The following is a 6229-nucleotide window of genomic DNA, read 5'->3' on the forward strand; positions in this document are numbered from 1 at the left end:
TTTCACAAGGATTTTCCCCTCACACACATAGATTTACAAGATTGCACCTAGTTTTACAGGATTGTGCCACCAAGGAATGATTCAAAGATGTTTATGAATGATTACTTCTTCAATGTAGGGTTATACACACAATAAGAACAAGTTAACTCTCAAGGATTTACAAAATGGGTACAAGTGAGAGTATTTGATTTAGATCTTGAGCTCTAGGTATTATGTGAGAATGTTTTTCAGATATCTTCTCTCTCATATAACATAGAAATGTCAAGGTTTTATAACCTTAAAAAGATTAGCCATTGCAGCATTTAATGCAGTATGATAAAGTTTAAAAAAACCCAGAGGAACAGTCATTCCATATCGCGAATGATTGTTCCTAATGCAAAGGTCACACTTTTCAGATCTAGGGTAACTAGAATGGTAGTTCCACCACGCCGTATGGTTGTGCAAGAACAACGCACGGTCATTCCACCACATGGAACGGGCACACCCAAATGCTCTTCCAAATCCACTAATTTTCTAGAAGCATGAACAGCTTCGTTGGAACGATGTCATGCAAAACTCTTCAGATATGAGCAGTCATTCCACCACAAGGAATGATCGTTCCAATTTTGAACTTTGAGTTTAACTTTGACCAATTTAAATGAAGTCAAGAGCGCGAAGGATTCTGGATTTGAATTATCTTAACTTTTTGACTTGAAGGCATAGTCGTGCAGGATGGTCGTGCTAGTGCCACTCAGGTTGGTAGAATGATGAACGACCATGAGGAATGATGTCGTGCAAACATGCACGGTCATCTAGGTAGCTTTCTCTTATGGATGGGTGTTCTTTGCTCGTGTACGGTTGTGCCTTGCTTGTGCACGATCATACCTTGCTTGATGCAAGAACGTACCACCTGATAAAACTTGTTTTTATTTGATTATGACTTGTGTCATACCTTAACATGTTATGGTTAGTATTCAATCAACTTTTTAGATAGTTTTGGCACATTAAACATAAGAGAGGTCAACACTATTCATGGACCTAGTATATATGATCAATATCATATGCTTATTATGAATTTATTTTAACAAGTCATGTTTATGGATAGTCACATTATTTTACATGCATTTATTCATTATGTGAAATTGTTCTTGGTTTACCTATCAAATTCAAATATTTTAAAATAGTGATGCACTAATTTTTACAAGAATTTTGCATTTGAATCACATAAGTGAGAGGTTAGAGAAAGTTAAATTTTATTACATTTTAAATAATCTAATACGGTTGATATTTTTTTGTCTTACGAATGATAAGATGCATAAAACAAACCAAGATGAATAATTGATCTTACCTGCAATCAGGGGCGTAGTCAGTATTTCTAGTCAATAAAGTTAAAAGATCTTTCATCAATTAAGAAAAATAGAAGAAGAGATTTCTAAGCAAAATAACAAAAAATGAAAAAAATTGAGCATCATTTTACCTTGAGATCTCCAAAGAAGTAGTCTTTCTTGATTAATACAACCAAAAGAAGAAGAAACAATGAGAGAAGAAGAGAGGATCTGAGAAAGAGAGACAATGTGAAAAAAAAATATGGATATTTTCGAATCCCAACATCAATAAAATACAATATTATTAGTGGGATCAAAATTTTCGTTATTATAAAATATATATCTATTTTTAATAATTTTATGGTCAAGTGACCCCACTGTGATATTATTTAAAAAAGTTAAAAAAAAATCACTAATAAAAACTAAATTTCACATAAATTAATTTAATAAATGTCCAAGTCCTACAAATGTGATCGATCAGGCCCTCACGCCTTACCAGTTCCATGTCTTTGTCCCACAGGATATTTCCATGGGACCTAACCAGACTCGTGAGCTATTTGGGATCGACTCGTGATGAACTCAGGCTCGACTCGTCNCAGGAGCAGAAGTGTGCGAAGAAATCGAAGGTACAATTTCTTTTATCTTATTCTTTTTAGTTAATTCTTTTTAAATACAATCCTTAAATATGCTATTCTGCATCCTAAAAATTCTGCTGTTCTGCAGTAAATCATTAGAACAATATGCTTCTAGATCAGTGTCAAGATCTAGATCTGCATCTCCTGTTAAACCATCAAGGTAACCTGTTTTCAGTCAACTAATGTAATTTATTACTTTTTGCCCTGTTATGGACAGTATTTTTATTTGAGTATTGAAATTTTAATTTTCAGAGCAAGATCAAGATCACAGTCACGATCACGATCACATTCACGGTCTGCATCACCTCGTAAGGTTAGCGTTTTTGGGTCCGAGGATGATTAAACAGTGCTTGTATTATGTGTTTGTGTGGAGCAATGGACAGACAGAAGCACACAAGCACACTTGATGTTCCATTATCTGTTAAATGTATAAACATCTGAATAGAAAAGAATTGCCAATATTTAGCATTTCTCTTGAGTGAAAATAAGCAATGACATTGAAGTAGAGGCGATAAGATCAAGCATGGCATGGCCATCTTATAGGTATCTTCTATCTGGAACTAGTCTTAGACAACTTTAGAGGTATATTTCGATGGATTTAAGTTATTTACCTCTTGTTGACTTTCAGGTCTTGCCCTATTTTTTGCAGTATTGCCTAGACTGATTGAAATAAGAGAATATGGCTTTTCATCAGAGAAAACACAACTTTAAGTCAATGAGTTGCTAAAAGTTTGTGAAATTGAGGCGTTTTAAAGTTGATTTTTTTTTTTTTTTTTTTTTTTTTTTTTAAATTTAATTTTCCAGGTGCAATCAGGAAGTGGCTGATTCTTGGAACGGAAGTCCCAACTCTTCATAGCATGCTGAAATGAGTTTTTGGGCAAGTTTTTTACTTGGAAATGATTTAACGAAAGCCTAGAGACTATTTATTAGCTTATGGGTTGGTAATGATTAATCAATATGTGGAGGATGTTGAATTTTCTGAATCTGCGTAGTTTTTATTTATTTTGCCACACATTGTTTTCAATTATCTTTCTGTGCATGTAGCAAGCCTTTGAGCAATAGTTAATGAGTGCAATTTATTGTGAGTTTTGAACAGTGTTGATGTGTTGTTAAATGTCCTAGAGAAAGCATATATGGTGTTGAAGTTTCTGTCTGATTAGTTTGGAAAATAATTTGAATGATTATGAGAGTCTATCAGATTATGAATGTTAAATAGAAAGGTAATTTATTTGAACCCAAGCCAACTAATAAATAGATCTCATCTAAGGGTAGGGGTGCAGTCTCGGGATCGACTCGTCACGAACTCAGGCTTGACTCGTCACGAACTCATGCTTGACTCGTCAAAAATCGAGTAGTTCACGAGTTCGAGCTCATCTTCAAGCTCATGAAAAATGTTGAGCATTTTAGGCTCGATTCGAACTACTTGCGAACTTTTGAGAAACTCGAGACGTCATTCGAGTAGGAGAGCTCATGAGATCGATCAATTTGTTTCAGCTCGCGTATTCAGATTTGTCCTAAAATCTGAAACAAAGACATTCGATTGTAAAATCCCTAAAACAGTGACATTTTCCCTTCAACCTTATTTCACCTCTGGCAAATCACAACTCAAGATCTGAGACGCCACCGTTGTTCAGCCTTCATCCAGTCTTCAGTCAACTACTACTGTCCAACGACCAGTCTTCATTTACCTTTCAACCTTATTTCACTTGTGCGCTGTAAAATCCCTAAAACAGAGACATTTTCCCTTCAACTGTATTTCACCTCAGCCTTCCTTTACCCTGCACCAGCTCTGAATATTTTTCATTGATATTTTTCTTTATTCACATTGTTGTTTTAGTAATCTAGTTGGTAGCCAAATGAAAAATGAAATATCTTGGCTGTTGGTCTTGTTGTTCATGCAAGAAGATGGATGCAAGAAAGAGAAGCTGCTGCGCTTGTTTGTGTAGCATGTGTAATTGCTACGGTAGAAGAAGATATGTGATATATAGGATGCTTTTTTGTTTCCCATGGACTTAATTCCATATGCTTAATGTTTGCTTCTATTTTGTGTTTTCGTTTGAATGTTGTTTTTGGATAAGAATTGTTAAATTTACAGCTTGTGTTTTGCTTGGATGTTGTGTTTGGGATGAAGGATTGTTGAATTTACAGCTTATGTTTTGCTTTGAATGTTTTTTTTGGGATGAAGGTTTCTTTGGGATCAAGTGGTTGGCTCATTTTCCTAGTTTGAATTCTGGGATTTTGGTGAAATTGATTAAATTGAAGTTGATTTTTTTTTTTTTTTTTATTTGTTGATTTGCAGTGTAAGTGTATGATAATTTGTCTGAGTTAAACAGAAGAGAGAGGCTTTTTGTTCCTCCATTATTATTTAATCGAGCTTGGCTCGGCTCGGTTAATAAGTGTTCGAGTCGAGCTCGAGCTAGTAATTTTATGAAACGAGTCAAGCTCGAGCTGCACTCCCCAATAGTAACGAGCCGAGCTTGAGCCAGTCATTACTCGACTCGGCTCGGCTCTGCTCGTATGCACCCCTGTCTGAGAGGATGGTTGTATGGACCTTTTTTATGAAATTCAATGTTCCCGTTTATGCTAAGTCTTTTACTTTGTGCCATTTTAGTTTCAGTTTTGTTTAGTGAAATCATTGCAGAATTACTATAATCTTCTACTTTCACTTCTCTTAGCAATTAATCATGAAGTCTCTAAACACAAGTCATATAATTAACTTTAATTTATTAAGCATAATCTCATTAATTGTTTATCCCAATTTTTAAGTATAACCTGTGTATTATAATAACAGAACTAAATTATTGGCCAATTCAAATTGAAATGGTAATTTCAAGGTATTTGGCCTGCACACGATTATGTTTAAAATAATCTTTATAGTAATGGCGAGTACGAAGATAAACTCGTTTGATATGTTATCGTTTTAGAATACTAAAATGTTATCGAAGTAAATGAAATAAAGTAGTCCAGTAAAATAAACGGAGCAGCAAATTAATTGAAAGAGTAAACTACATTTTCACAGCTAAGGTTTGGCCAAACTGCAAGTTGCCACTCATGGTTTCATAAATTACATATTCTCACTTTTAAATTAACACCGTTATTTTTTTCTCAAAATAAAATCTCAAATAACCCCCAAAGGAGATCCCGACTAAGTTAAAAATCTGGCTTGATTCTAGCACCATTGGACCTCTCCAACATCACCATCAACATCTCTTTATCCTCCTCACCAAAGCTCCTAACTTTTTCACTCGATAACACCTTGTCAAGGGGTCGAAATTTGGTTGGAAAGTTGCAACCAAACGTGAAAACTTAAAGGAGAGGCGATGGCGATCGCAGGCAATTATGGTCGACGATATTGGGGGTTTTGATGGAGGGAAGCCGTTGATGCTATTGGTAGTGTCGGGGGTGGTTTCCTGCGTTGGGACTTGTTGAAATTTTGATGAAACACCGACTAAAACTAAGAGCGGTGGTCGATGATTGGGGCGTTTAATCAGGCGGGGAGGTTAGGGGTTTTGATGTGGGGGTTAAGAGAATTGTAACGGTGGTGTCGGGAAGGGTTGATTGCGTCGGGAATATGTTGGAATGGCATGAAATCGTTGGTGGGGTGAATTTGAGAAGTCTAGGGTTATTTTGAAATTTTTTAGTGGGGTGAATTTGAGAAATGAAGGGTTATTTTGAAATTTTCATCTTTGAAATGATCATTTTACCCTTTTAATAGTTAGATTAAACACTTTTCTGATAATTTAAGGGTGGGAATTTATAATTTATGAAACCATGGGTGGGAACTGCAGATTGCCAAACCTTAGGTGGGAAAAAGTCGTTTACTCTTAATTGAAATAGAATAAGCAGACGAGAGGGAGTTAGAAGGCTTCTCTCTTACATTTTTTGTACTAAGGCTAAAAAAAAAAAAAAAAAAAAAACCGAAAATCGAATTGAATCGAATCGGGAAACCGATCGAAATCGGTCCAAAAAACCGGTTTTCCAGAGTAATTGGCTTGGTTTCGGTTATTAAATTTGATAAAACCTGTTCGGTTAACGGTTAAAGGGTAATTCCAAACCGGTTAATCGAAATCGGTTTTGCAAATCGGTTTTTCCTAAAAATTAAAAACCTAGCCTGCGTTTGTTTCAGTATTGTATTTAATTTTTGTAGTCAGATTTTAAAAAAAATTTGATTATTGACTAATCCTGATTTAGGCGGCGCTGCATTTTACTTTTTTCTTGTTTTTGCCTTCTTTCTTCTTTTTTCTCCTTCTTCAATTTATCTACAACTTCCACCTTCATATACCACGGCTT

At 35.2% G+C, this 6229-nt stretch overlaps 1 long non-coding RNA gene across 1 annotated transcript; it reads left to right on the plus strand.

Annotated features, from left to right (window-relative positions):
• Nucleotides 1–1900: 1900 nt before the first annotated feature.
• Nucleotides 1901–3034, plus strand: LOC116144712. The gene is made up of 4 exons (XR_004130310.1): nt 1901–1930; nt 2028–2099; nt 2192–2252; nt 2744–3034. It is a non-coding gene; the product is annotated as an uncharacterized LOC116144712 (long non-coding RNA).
• The last annotated feature ends 3195 nt before the right edge of the window (nt 3035–6229 follow it).

This window comes from Pistacia vera, unplaced genomic scaffold, assembly GCF_008641045.1.
Source record: "Pistacia vera cultivar Batoury unplaced genomic scaffold, PisVer_v2 Contig452, whole genome shotgun sequence".
Lineage (NCBI taxonomy): Eukaryota > Viridiplantae > Streptophyta > Magnoliopsida > Sapindales > Anacardiaceae > Pistacia > Pistacia vera.